We start from the raw sequence: 14,776 nt of genomic DNA on the forward strand, positions 1-14,776 counted from the left end.
TGTGCTTTGGGCATTCAACTCACAGAGTTCTACCTGCCTTTGGATAGAGCAGTTCTGAAACCCTCTTTTTGTAGAATCTGCAAGTGGATATTTGGAGCGCTTTGAGGCCTATGCTGCAAAAGGAAATATCATTGCATAAAAGCTAGATGGAAGCATTCTCAGAAACTTCTTTGTGATGAGTGCATTCAACTCACAGAGTTGAACCTTCCTTTTGATAGACCAGTTTTGAAACACTGTTTTTGTAGAATCCGCAAGTGGATATTTGGAGCTCCTTGAGGCTTATGCTGGAAAAGGAGATATCTTCATATACAAACTAGACAGAAGCATTTTCAGAAACATCTATGTCATGTGGGGATTGAACTCACAGAGTTGAACATTCCTTTTCGTGGAGCAGTTCTGCAACACTCTTTTTGTGGAGACTGCCAGTGGATATTTGGTGCGATTGCGGCATCTAGCGGAAAAGGAAATACATGCAGATGAAAACTGGGTAGAATCATTCTGAGAAACCGTTTTCTGATGAGGGCATTCAACTCACAGACTTGAACCTTCGTTTTCAAAGAGCAGTTTTGAAACACTGTTTTCGTAGAATCCGCAAGTGGATATTTGGGGCGCTTTGAGTCCCATGCTGGGAAATGAAATCTCTTCACCTAAAAACTAGACAGAAGCCTTCTCAGAAACTTCTTCACGATATGTGCATCCAACTCACAGAGTTGAACCTTTCTTTTCACAGAGCAGTTTTGAAACACACTTTTGGTAAAATCTGCAAGTGGATATTTGGAGCGATTTCAGGCCTATGCTAGAAAAGGAAATATCTTCACACAAATACTAGACAGAAGCATTCTCAGAAACTTCTGTGTGATGAGTGCCTTCAATTCACAGACTTGAACGTTCCTTTTGACGGAACAGTTTTGAAACACTCCTTTGGCAGGATCTGCAAGTGTTTATTTGGAGCGCTTTGAGGCCTATGTTGGGAAAGGAAATATCCTCACCTAAAAACTAGAGAGAAGCATTCTCAGAAACTTCTTTGTGGTGATTGCATTCTACTCACAGAGTTGAACCTTCCTTTTGATAGAACAGTTTCGAAACACTCTTTTTGTAGAATCTGCAAGTGGATATTGGGAGCGCTTTGAGGCCTATGCTGGGAAATGAAATATCTTCACCTGAAAACTAGACAGAAGCATTCTGAGAAACTTCTTTGTGATGAGTGCATTCAACTCACAGACTTGAACGTTCCTTTTGACAGAACAGTTTTGAAACACTAAGTTTGTAGCATCCGCAAGTGTTTATTCGGAGGACCTTGAGGCCTATGTTGGAAAAGGGAATATCTTCCCATAAAAACTAGAGAGAAGCATTCTCAGAAACTTCTTTGTGATGAGTGCATTCAACTCAAGAGTTGAACCTACTAATTGACAGAGAAGTTTGGAAACACTCTGTTTGTAGAATCTGCAAGTGGATATTTGTTGCGCTTTGAGGCCTATGCTGGAAAAGGAAATATCTTCACATAAAAACTAGACAGAAGCATTCTCAGAAAGTTCCTTGTGCTGAGTGCATTCAACTCACAGACTTGAACCTTCTTTTTGAAAGAGCAGTTTTGAAAGACTCTTTTTGTAAAATCTGCAGATGGATATTTGGAGCACTTTGAGGCCTATGCTGGGAAATGGAATATCTTCACCTAAAAACTAGACAGAAGCATTCTCAGAAAGTTCTTCTCGATGCGTGCATTCAACTCACAGAGTTGAACCTGTCTTCTGATAGAGCAGTGTGGAAACACTCTTTTTGTGAAATCTGCAAGTGGATATTTCCAGCGATTTGTGGCCTATGCAAGGAAAAGGAAATATCTTCACACAAAAACTAGACAGCAGCATTCTCAGAAACTTCTTTGTGAGGACTGCATTCAACTCACACACTTGAACGTTCCTTTTGATAGAAGAGTTTGGAAACACTCCTTCAGTACAATCTGCAAGTGTTTATTCGGAGCGCTTTGGGGCCTAGGTTGGAAAAGGAAATATCTCCACATAAAAACTAGAAAGCAGCACTCTCAGAAACTGCTTTGTGATGAGTGCATTCTACTCACAGACTTGAACTTTCCTTTTGATAGAACAGTTTTGAAACACTCCTTTTGTAGAATCTGCAAGTGTTTTTTGGGAACCCTTTGAGGCTTACGCTGGAAAAGGATATATCTTCACATTAACACTAGACAGCAGCATTGTCAGAAACCTCTTAGAGATGAGTGCATTCACCTCACAGACTTGAACGTTCCCTTTGATAGAGCAGTTTTGAAACACTCCTTTTGTAGAATCTTCAAGTGTTTATTCGGAGCCCTTTGAGGCTTATGCTGGAAAAGTTTATATCTTCACATAAACACTAGACAGAAGCTTTCTCGGAAACCTCTTTGTAAACAGTGCATTCAACTCACAGATTTGAACCTACCAATCGATAGAGAAGATTCGAAACACCCTTTTTATAGGATCTGCAAGTGAATATTTGGAGAGATTTGAGGCCTATGCTTTAAATGGAGACATCTTCTATGAAAACTAGACAGAAGCATTCTCAGAAACGTCTTCGTGATGAGTGCATTCAACTCACAGACTTGAAGCTTCCTTTTGAAAGAGCAGTTTTGGAACACTCTTCTGTAAGATCTGCAAGTGGATATATGGAGCGCTTTGAGGCCTATGCTGGAAAAGGAAATATCCTCACATAAAAACTGGACAGAAGCATTCTCAGAAACTTCTTTGTGATGTGGGCATTGAACTCACGGAGTTGAACATTTCGTTGGATAGAGAAGTTTTGAAACACTCTTTTAGTAGAATCTTCATGTGGATGGATGGAGTGCTTTGAGGCCTATCCTGGAAAAGGAAATATCTTCACGTAGAAACTAGACAAAAGCATTCTCAGAAAGTTCCCTGTGCTTTGGGCATTCAACTCACAGAGTTCTACCTGCCTTTGGATAGAGCAGTTCTGAAACCCTCTTTTTGTAGAATCTGCAAGTGGATATTTGGAGCGCTTTGAGGCCTATGCTGCAAAAGGAAATATCATTGCATAAAAGCTAGATGGAAGCATTCTCAGAAACTTCTTTGTGATGAGTGCATTCAACTCACAGAGTTGAACCTTCCTTTTGATAGACCAGTTTTGAAACACTGTTTTTCTAGAATCCGCAAGTGGATATTTGGAGCTCCTTGAGGCTTATGCTGGAAAAGGAGATATCTTCATATACAAACTAGACAGAAGCATTTTCAGAAACATCTATGTCATGTGGGGATTGAACTCACAGAGTTGAACATTCCTTTTCGTGGAGCAGTTCTGCAACACTCTTTTTGTGGAGACTGCCAGTGGATATTTGGTGCGATTGCGGCATCTAGCGGAAAAGGAAATACATGCAGATGAAAACTGGGTAGAATCATTCTGAGAAACCGTTTTCTGATGAGGGCATTCAACTCACAGACTTGAACCTTCGTTTTCAAAGAGCAGTTTTGAAACACTGTTTTCGTAGAATCCGCAAGTGGATATTTGGGGCGCTTTGAGTCCCATGCTGGGAAATGAAATCTCTTCACCTAAAAACTAGACAGAAGCCTTCTCAGAAACTTCTTCACGATATGTGCATCCAACTCACAGAGTTGAACCTCTCTTTTCACAGAGCAGTTTTGAAACACACTTTTGGTAAAATCTGCAAGTGGATATTTGGAGCGATTTCAGGCCTATGCTAGAAAAGGAAATATCTTCACACAAATACTAGACAGAAGCATTCTCAGAAACTTCTGTGTGATGAGTGCATTCAATTCACAGACTTGAACGTTCCTTTTGACGGAACAGTTTTGAAACACTCCTTTGGCAGGATCTGCAAGTGTTTATTTGGAGCGCTTTGAGGCCTATGTTGGGAAAGGAAATATCCTCACCTAAAAACTAGAGAGAAGCATTCTCAGAAACTTCTTTGTGGTGATTGCATTCTACTCACAGAGTTGAACCTTCCTTTTGATAGAACAGTTTCGAAACACTCTTTTTGTAGAATCTGCAAGTGGATATTGGGAGCGCTTTGAGGCCTATGCTGGGAAATGAAATATCTTCACCTGAAAACTAGACAGAAGCATTCTGAGAAACTTCTTTGTGATGAGTGCATTCAACTCACAGACTTGAACGTTCCTTTTGACAGAACAGTTTTGAAACACTAAGTTTGTAGCATCCGCAAGTGTTTATTCGGAGCACCTTGAGGCCTATGTTGGAAAAGGGAATATCTTCCCATAAAAACTAGAGAGAAGCATTCTCAGAAACTTCTTTGTGATGAGTGCATTCAACTCACAGAGTTGAACCTACTAATTGACAGAGAAGTTTGGAAACACTCTGTTTGTAGAATCTGCAAGTGGATATTTGTTGCGCTTTGAGGCCTATGCTGGAAAAGGAAATATCTTCACATAAAAACTAGACAGAAGCATTCTCAGAAAGTTCCTTGTGCTGAGTGCATTCAACTCACAGACTTGAACCTTCTTTTTGAAAGAGCAGTTTTGAAAGACTCTTTTTGTAAAATCTGCAGATGGATATTTGGAGCACTTTGAGGCCTATGCTGGGAAATGGAATATCTTCACCTAAAAACTAGACAGAAGCATTCTCAGAAAGTTCTTCTCGATGCGTGCATTCAACTCACAGAGTTGAACCTGTCTTCTGATAGAGCAGTGTGGAAACACTCTTTTTGTGAAATCTGCAAGTGGATATTTCCAGCGATTTGTGGCCTATGCAAGGAAAAGGAAATATCTTCACACAAAAACTAGACAGCAGCATTCTCAGAAACTTCTTTGTGAGGACTGCATTCAACTCACACACTTGAACGTTCCTTTTGATAGAAGAGTTTGGAAACACTCCTTCAGTACAATCTGCAAGTGTTTATTCGGAGCGCTTTGGGGCCTAGGTTGGAAAAGGAAATATCTCCACATAAAAACTAGAAAGCAGCACTCTCAGAAACTGCTTTGTGATGAGTGCATTCTACTCACAGACTTGAACTTTCCTTTTGATAGAACAGTTTTGAAACACTCCTTTTGTAGAATCTGCAAGTGTTTATTGGGAGCCCTTTGAGGCTTACGCTGGAAAAGGATATATCTTCACATTAACACTAGACAGCAGCATTGTCAGAAACGTCTTAGAGATGAGTGCATTCACCTCACAGACTTGAACGTTCCCTTTGATAGAGCAGTTTTGAAACACTCCTTTTGTAGAATCTTCAAGTGTTTATTCGGAGCCCTTTGAGGCTTATGCTGGAAAAGGTTATATCTTCACATAAACACTAGACAGAAGCTTTCTCGGAAACTTCTTTGTAAACAGTGCATTCAACTCACAGATTTGAACCTACCAATCGATAGAGAAGTTTCGAAACACCCTTTTTATAGGATCTGCAAGTGAATATTTGGAGAGATTTGAGGCCTATGCTTTAAATGGAAACATCTTCTCATGAAAACTAGACAGAAGCATTCTCAGAAACGTCTTCGTGATGAGTGCATTCAACTCACAGACTTGAAGCTTCCTTTTGAAAGAGCAGTTTTGGAACACTCTTCTGTAAGATCTGCAAGTGGATATATGGAGCGCTTTGAGGCCTATGCTGGAAAAGGAAATATCCTCACATAAAAACTGGACAGAAGCATTCTCAGAAACTTCTTTGTGATGTGGGCGTTGAACTCACGGAGTCGAACCTTTCTTTGGATAGAGAAGTTTTGAAACACTCTTTTAGTAGAATCTTCACGTGGATGGATGGAGTGCTTTGAGGCCTATCCTGGAAAAGGAAATATCTTCACGTAGAAACTAGACAAAAGCATTCTCAGAAAGTTCCCTGTGCTTTGTGCATTCAACTCACAGAGTTCTACCTGCCTTTGGATAGAGCAGTTCTGAAACCCTCTTTTTGTAGAATCTGCAAGTGGATATTTGGAGCGCTTTGAGGCCTATGCTGCAAAAGGAAATATCATTGCATAAAAGCTAGATGGAAGCATTCTCAGAAACTTCTTTGTGATGAGTGCATTCAACTCACAGAGTTGAACCTTCCTTTTGATAGACCAGTTTTGAAACACTGTTTTTGTAGAATCCGCAAGTGGATATTTGGAGCTCCTTGAGGCTTATGCTGGAAAAGGAGATATCTTCATATACAAACTAGACAGAAGCATTTTCAGAAACATCTATGTCATGTGGGGATTGAACTCACAGAGTTGAACATTCCTTTTCATGGAGCAGTTCTGCAACACTCTTTTTGTGGAAACTGCCAGTGGATATCGGGTGCGATGGCGGCATCTATCGGAAAAGGAAATACATGCAGATGAAAACTGGGTAGAATCATTCTGAGAAACTGTTTTCTGATGAGGGCATTCAACTCACAGACTTGAACCTTCGTTTTCAAAGAGCAGTTTTGAAACACTGTTTTCGTAGAATCCGCAAGTGGATATTTGGGGCGCTTTGAGTCCTATGCTGGGAAATGAAATCTCTTCACCTAAAAACTAGACAGAAGCCTTCTCAGAAACTTCTTCACGATATGTGCATTCAACTCACAGAGTTGAACCTTTCTTTTCACAGAGCAGTTTTGAAACACACTTTTGGTAAAATCTGCAAGTGGATATTTGGAGCGATTTCAGGCCAATGCTAGAAAAGGAAATATCTTCACACAAATACTAGACAGAAGCATTCTCAGAAACTTCTGTGTGATGAGTGCATTCAATTCACAGACTTGAACGTTCCTTTTGACGGAACAGTTTTGAAACACTCCTTTGGCAGGATCTGCAAGTGTTTATTTGGAGCGCTTTGAGGCCTATGTTGGAAAAGGAAATATCCTCACCTAAAAACTAGACAGAAGCATTCTCAGAAACTTCTTTGTGGTGATTGCATTCTACTCACAGAGTTGAACCTTCCTTTTGATAGAAAAGTTTCGAAACACTCTTTTTGTAGAATCTGCAAGTGGATATTTGGAGCGCTTTGAGGCCTATGCTGGGAAATGAAATATCTTCACCTGAAAACTAGACAGAAGCACTCTGAGAAACTTCTTTGTGATGAGTGCATTCAACTCACAGACTTGAACGTTCCTTTTGACAGAACAGTTTTGAAACACTAAGTTTGTAGCATCCGCAATTGTTTATTCGGAGCACCTTGAGGCCTATGTTGGAAAAGGGAATATCTTCCCATAAAAACTAGAGAGAAGCCTTCTCAGAAACTTCTTTGTGATGAGTGCATGCAACTCACAGAGTTGAACCTACTAATTGACAGAGAAGTTTGGAAGCACTCTGTTTGTAGAATCTGCAAGTGGATATTTGTTGCGCTTTGAGGCCTATGCTGGAAAAGGAAATATCTTCACATAAAAACTAGACAGAAGCATTCTCAGAAAGTTCCTTGTGCTGAGTGCATTCAACTCACAGACTTGAACCTTCTTTTTGAAAGAGCAGTTTTGAAAGACTCTTTTTGTAAAATCTGCAGATGGATATTTGGAGCACTTTGAGGCCTATGCTGGGAAATGGAATATCTTCACCTAAAAACTAGACAGAAGCATTCTCAGAAAGTTCTTCTCGATGCGTGCATTCAACTCACAGAGTTGAACCTGTCTTCTGATAGAGCAGTGTGGAAACACTCTTTTTGTGAAATCTGCATGTGGATATTTCCAGCGATTTGAGGCCTATGCAAGGAAAAGGAAATATCTTCACACAAAACCTAGACAGCAGCATTCTCAGAAACTCCTTTGTGAGGACTGCATTCAACTCACACACTTGAACGTTACTTTTGATAGAAGAGTTTGGAAACACTCCTTCAGTACAATCTGCAAGTGTTTATTCGGAGCGCTTTGGGGCCTAGGTTGGAAAAGGAAATATCTCCACATAAAAACTAGAAAGCAGCACTCTCAGAAACTGCTTTGTGATGAGTGCATTCTACTCACAGACTTGAACTTTCCTTTTGATAGAACAGTTTTGAAACACTCCTTTTGTAGAATCTGCAAGTGTTTATTGGGAGCCCTTTGAGGCTTACGCTGGAAAAGGATATATCTTCACATTAACACTAGACAGCAGCATTGTCAGAAACGTCTTAGAGATGAGTGCATTCACCTCACAGACTTGAACGTTCCCTTTGATAGAGCAGTTTTGAAACACTCCTTTTGTAGAATCTTCAAGTGTTTATTCGGAGCCCTTTGAGGCTTATGCTGGAAAAGGTTATATCTTCACATAAACACTAGACAGAAGCTTTCTCGGAAACTTCTTTGTAAACAGTGCATTCAACTCACAGATTTGAACCTACCAATCGATAGAGAAGTTTCGAAACACCCTTTTTATAGGATCTGCAAGTGAATATTTGGAGAGATTTGAGGCCTATGCTTTAAATGGAAACATCTTCTCATGAAAACTAGACAGAAGCATTCTCAGAAACGTCTTCGTGATGAGTGCATTCAACTCACAGACTTGAAGCTTCCTTTTGAAAGAGCAGTTTTGGAACACTCTTCTGTAAGATCTGCAAGTGGATATATGGAGCGCTTTGAGGCCTATGCTGGAAAAGGAAATATCCTCACATAAAAACTGGACAGAAGCATTCTCAGAAACTTCTTTGTGATGTGGGCGTTGAACTCACGGAGTCGAACCTTTCTTTGGATAGAGAAGTTTTGAAACACTCTTTTAGTAGAATCTTCACGTGGATGGATGGAGTGCTTTGAGGCCTATCCTGGAAAAGGAAATATCTTCACGTAGAAACTAGACAAAAGCATTCTCAGAAAGTTCCCTGTGCTTTGTGCATTCAACTCACAGAGTTCTACCTGCCTTTGGATAGAGCAGTTCTGAAACCCTCTTTTTGTAGAATCTGCAAGTGGATATTTGGAGCGCTTTGAGGCCTATGCTGCAAAAGGAAATATCATTGCATAAAAGCTAGATGGAAGCATTCTCAGAAACTTCTTTGTGATGAGTGCATTCAACTCACAGAGTTGAACCTTCCTTTTGATAGACCAGTTTTGAAACACTGTTTTTGTAGAATCCGCAAGTGGATATTTGGAGCTCCTTGAGGCTTATGCTGGAAAAGGAGATATCTTCATATACAAACTAGACAGAAGCATTTTCAGAAACATCTATGTCATGTGGGGATTGAACTCACAGAGTTGAACATTCCTTTTCATGGAGCAGTTCTGCAACACTCTTTTTGTGGAAACTGCCAGTGGATATCGGGTGCGATGGCGACATCTATCGGAAAAGGAAATACATGCAGATGAAAACTGGGTAGAATCATTCTGAGAAACTGTTTTCTGATGAGGGCATTCAACTCACAGACTTGAACCTTCGTTTTCAAAGAGCAGTTTTGAAACACTGTTTTCGTAGAATCCGCAAGTGGATATTTGGGGCGCTTTGAGTCCTATGCTGGGAAATGAAATCTCTTCACCTAAAAACTAGACAGAAGCCTTCTCAGAAACTTCTTCACGATATGTGCATTCAACTCACAGAGTTGAACCTTTCTTTTCACAGAGCAGTTTTGAAACACACTTTTGGTAAAATCTGCAAGTGGATATTTGGAGCGATTTCAGGCCAATGCTAGAAAAGGAAATATCTTCACACAAATACTAGACAGAAGCATTCTCAGAAACTTCTGTGTGATGAGTGCATTCAATTCACAGACTTGAACGTTCCTTTTGACGGAACAGTTTTGAAACACTCCTTTGGCAGGATCTGCAAGTGTTTATTTGGAGCGCTTTGAGGCCTATGTTGGAAAAGGAAATATCCTCACCTAAAAACTAGACAGAAGCATTCTCAGAAACTTCTTTGTGGTGATTGCATTCTACTCACAGAGTTGAACCTTCCTTTTGATAGAAAAGTTTCGAAACACTCTTTTTGTAGAATCTGCAAGTGGATATTTGGAGCGCTTTGAGGCCTATGCTGGGAAATGAAATATCTTCACCTGAAAACTAGACAGAAGCACTCTGAGAAACTTCTTTGTGATGAGTGCATTCAACTCACAGACTTGAACGTTCCTTTTGACAGAACAGTTTTGAAACACTAAGTTTGTAGCATCCGCAATTGTTTATTCGGAGCACCTTGAGGCCTATGTTGGAAAAGGGAATATCTTCCCATAAAAACTAGAGAGAAGCCTTCTCAGAAACTTCTTTGTGATGAGTGCATGCAACTCACAGAGTTGAACCTACTAATTGACAGAGAAGTTTGGAAGCACTCTGTTTGTAGAATCTGCAAGTGGATATTTGTTGCGCTTTGAGGCCTATGCTGGAAAAGGAAATATCTTCACATAAAAACTAGACAGAAGCATTCTCAGAAAGTTCCTTGTGCTGAGTGCATTCAACTCACAGACTTGAACCTTCTTTTTGAAAGAGCAGTTTTGAAAGACTCTTTTTGTAAAATCTGCAGATGGATATTTGGAGCACTTTGAGGCCTATGCTGGGAAATGGAATATCTTCACCTAAAAACTAGACAGAAGCATTCTCAGAAAGTTCTTCTCGATGCGTGCATTCAACTCACAGAGTTGAACCTGTCTTCTGATAGAGCAGTGTGGAAACACTCTTTTTGTGAAATCTGCATGTGGATATTTCCAGCGATTTGAGGCCTATGCAAGGAAAAGGAAATATCTTCACACAAAACCTAGACAGCAGCATTCTCAGAAACTCCTTTGTGAGGACTGCATTCAACTCACACACTTGAACGTTACTTTTGATAGAAGAGCTTGGAAACACTCCTTCAGTACAATCTGCAAGTGTTTATTCGGAGCCCTTTGGGGCCTATGTTGGAAAAGGAACTATCTCCACATAAAAACTAGAAAGCAGCACTCTCAGAAACTACTTTGTGATGAGTGCATTCTACTCACAGACTTGAACTTTCCTTTTGATAGAACAGTTTTGAAACACTCCTTTTGTAGAATCTGCAAGTGTTTATTGGGAGCCCTTTGAGGCTTACGCTGGAAAAGGATATATCTTCACATTAACACTAGACAGCAGCATTGTCAGAAACCTCTTAGAGATGAGTGCATTCACCTCACAGACTTGAACGTTCCCTTTGATAGAGCAGTTTTGAAACACTCCTTTTGTAGAATCTTCAAGTGTTTATTCGGAGCCCTTTGAGGCTTATGCTGGAAAAGGTTATATCTTCACATAAACACTAGACAGAAGCTTTCTCGGAAACTCCTTTGTAAAGAGTGCATTCAACTCACAGATTTGAACCTACCAATCGATAGAGAAGTTTCGAAACACCCTTTTTATAGGATCTGCAAGTGAATATTTGGAGAGATTTGTGGCCCATGCTTTAAATGGAAACATCTTCTCATGAAAACTAGACAGAAGCATTCTCAGAAACGTCTTCGTGATGAGTGCATTAAACTCACAGATTTGAAGCTTCCTTTTGAAAGAGCAGTTTTGGAACACTCTTCTGTAAGATCTGCAAGTGGATATATGGAGCGCTTTGAGGCCTATGCTGGAAAAGGAAATATCCTCACATAAAAACTGGACAGAAGCATTCTCAGAAACTTCTTTGTGATGTGGGCGTTGAACTCACGGAGTTGAACCTTTCTTTGGATAGAGAAGTTTTGAACCACTCTTTTAGTAGAATCTTCATGTGGATGGATGGAGTGCTTTGAGGCCTATCCTGGAAAAGGAAATATCTTCACGTAGAAACTAGACAAAAGCATTCTCAGAAAGTTCCCTGTGCTTTGTGCATTCAACTCACAGAGTTCTACCTGCCTTTGGATAGAGCAGTTCTGAAACCCTCTTTTTGTAGAATCTGCAAGTGGATATTTGGAGCGCTTTGAGGCCTATGCTGCAAAAGGAAATATCATTGCATAAAAGCTAGATGGAAGCCTTCTCAGAAACTTCTTTGTGATGAGTGCATTCAACTCACAGAGTTGAACCTTCCTTTTGATAGACCAGTTTTGAAACACTGTTTTTGTAGAATCCGCAAGTGGATATTTGGAGCTCCTTGAGGCTTATGCTGGAAAAGGAGATATCTTCATATACAAACTAGACAGAAGCATTTTCAGAAACATCTATGTCATGTGGGGATTGAACTCACAGAGTTGAACATTCCTTTTCATGGAGCAGTTCTGCAACACTCTTTTTGTGGAAACTGCCAGTGGATATTTGGTGCGATTGCGGCATCTAGCGGAAAAGGAAATACATGCAGATGAAAACTGGGTAGAATCATTCTGAGAAACCGTTTTCTGATGAGGGCATTCAACTCACAGACTTGAACCTTCGTTTTCAAAGAGCAGTTTTGAAACACTGTTTTCGTAGAATCCGCAAGTGGATATTTGGGGCGCTTTGAGTCCTATGCTGGGAAATGAAATCTCTTCACCTAAAAACTAGACAGAAGCCTTCTCAGAAACTTCTTCACGATATGTGCATCCAACTCACAGAGTTGAACCTTTCTTTTCACAGAGCAGTTTTGAAACACACTTTTGGTAAAATCTGCAAGTGGATATTTGGAGCGATTTCAGGCCTATGCTAGAAAAGGAAATATCTTCACACAAATACTAGACAGAAGCATTCTCAGAAACTTCTGTGTGATGAGTGCATTCAATTCACAGGCTTGAACGTTCCTTTTGACGGAACAGTTTTGAAACACTCCTTTGGCAGGATCTGCAAGTGTTTATTTGGAGCGCTTTGAGGCCTATGTTGGAAAAGGAAATATCCTCACCTAAAAACTAGAGAGAAGCATTCTCAGAAACTTCTTTGTGGTGATTGCATTCTACTCACAGAGTTGAACCTTCCTTTTGATAGAACAGTTTCGAAACACTCTTTTTGTAGAATCTGCAAGTGGATATTTGGAGCGCTTTGAGGCCTATGCTGGGAAATGAAATATCTTCACCTGAAAACTAGACAGAAGCATTCTGAGAAACTTCTTTGTGATGAGTGCATTCAACTCACAGACTTGAACGTTCCTTTTGACAGAACAGTTTTGAAACACTAAGTTTGTAGCATCCGCAAGTGTTTATTCGGAGCACCTTGAGGCCTATGTTGGAAAAGGGAATATCTTCCCATAAAAACTAGAGAGAAGCATTCCCAGAAACTTCTTTGTGATGAGTGCATTCAACTCACAGAGTTGAACCTACTAATTGACAGAGAAGTTTGGAAACACTCTGTTTGTAGAATCTGCAAGTGGATATTTGTTGCGCTTTGAGGCCTATGCTGGAAAAGGAAATATCTTCACATAAAAACTAGACAGAAGCATTCTCAGAAAGTTCCTTGTGCTGAGTGCATTCAACTCACAGACTTGAACCTTCTTTTTGAAAGAGCAGTTTTGAAAGACTCTTTTTGTAAAATCTGCAGATGGATATTTGGAGCACTTTGAGGCCTATGCTGGGAAATGGAATATCTTCACCTAAAAACTAGACAGAAGCATTCTCAGAAAGTTCTTCTCGATGCGTGCATTCAACTCACAGAGTTGAACCTGTCTTCTGATAGAGCAGTGTGGAAACACTCTTTTTGTGAAATCTGCAAGTGGATATTTCCAGCGATTTGTGGCCTATGCAAGGAAAAGGAAATATCTTCACACAAAAACTAGACAGCAGCATTCTCAGAAACTTCTTTGTGAGGACTGCATTCAACTCACACACTTGAACGTTCCTTTTGATAGAAGAGTTTGGAAACACTCCTTCAGTACAATCTGCAAGTGTTTATTCGGAGCGCTTTGGGGCCTAGGTTGGAAAAGGAAATATCTCCACATAAAAACTAGAAAGCAGCACTCTCAGAAACTGCTTTGTGATGAGTGCATTCTACTCACAGACTTGAACTTTCCTTTTGATAGAACAGTTTTGAAACACTCCTTTTGTAGAATCTGCAAGTGTTTATTGGGAGCCCTTTGAGGCTTACGCTGGAAAAGGATATATCTTCACATTAACACTAGACAGCAGCATTGTCAGAAACCTCTTAGAGATGAGTGCATTCACCTCACAGACTTGAACGTTCCCTTTGATAGAGCAGTTTTGAAACACTCCTTTTGTAGAATCTTCAAGTGTTTATTCGGAGCCCTTTGAGGCTTATGCTGGAAAAGGTTATATCTTCACATAAACACTAGACAGAAGCTTTCTCGGAAACTTCTTTGTAAACAGTGCATTCAACTCACAGATTTGAACCTACCAATCGATAGAGAAGTTTCGAAACACCCTTTTTATAGGATCTGCAAGTGAATATTTGGAGAGATTTGAGGCCTATGCTTTAAATGGAAACATCTTCTCATGAAAACTAGACAGAAGCATTCTCAGAAACGTCTTCGTGATGAGTGCATTCAACTCACAGACTTGAAGCTTCCTTTTGAAAGAGCAGTTTTGGAACACTCTTCTGTAAGATCTGCAAGTGGATATATGGAGCGCTTTGAGGCCTATGCTGGAAAAGGAAATATCCTCACATAAAAACTGGACAGAAGCATTCTCAGAAACTTCTTTGTGATGTGGGCGTTGAACTCACGGAGTTGAACCTTTCTTTGGATAGAGAAGTTTTGAACCACTCTTTTAGTAGAATCTTCATGTGGATGGATGGAGTGCTTTGAGGCCTAACCTGGAAAAGGAAATATCTTCACGTAGAAACTAGACAAAAGCATTCTCAGAAAGATCCCTGTGCTTTGTGCATTCAACTCACAGAGTTCTACCTGCCTTTGGATAGAGCAGTTCTGAAACCCTCTTTTTGTAGAATCTGCAAGTGGATATTTGGAGCGCTTTGAGGCCTATGCTGCAAAAGGAAATATCATTGCATAAAAGCTAGATGGAAGCATTCTCAGAAACTTCTTTGTGATGAGTGCATTCAACTCACAGAGTTGAACCTTCCTTTTGATAGACCAGTTTTGAAACACTGTTTTTGTAGAAT

Source organism: Pongo pygmaeus, chromosome 19 (assembly GCF_028885625.2).
Source record: "Pongo pygmaeus isolate AG05252 chromosome 19, NHGRI_mPonPyg2-v2.0_pri, whole genome shotgun sequence".
Taxonomy (NCBI): domain Eukaryota; kingdom Metazoa; phylum Chordata; class Mammalia; order Primates; family Hominidae; genus Pongo; species Pongo pygmaeus.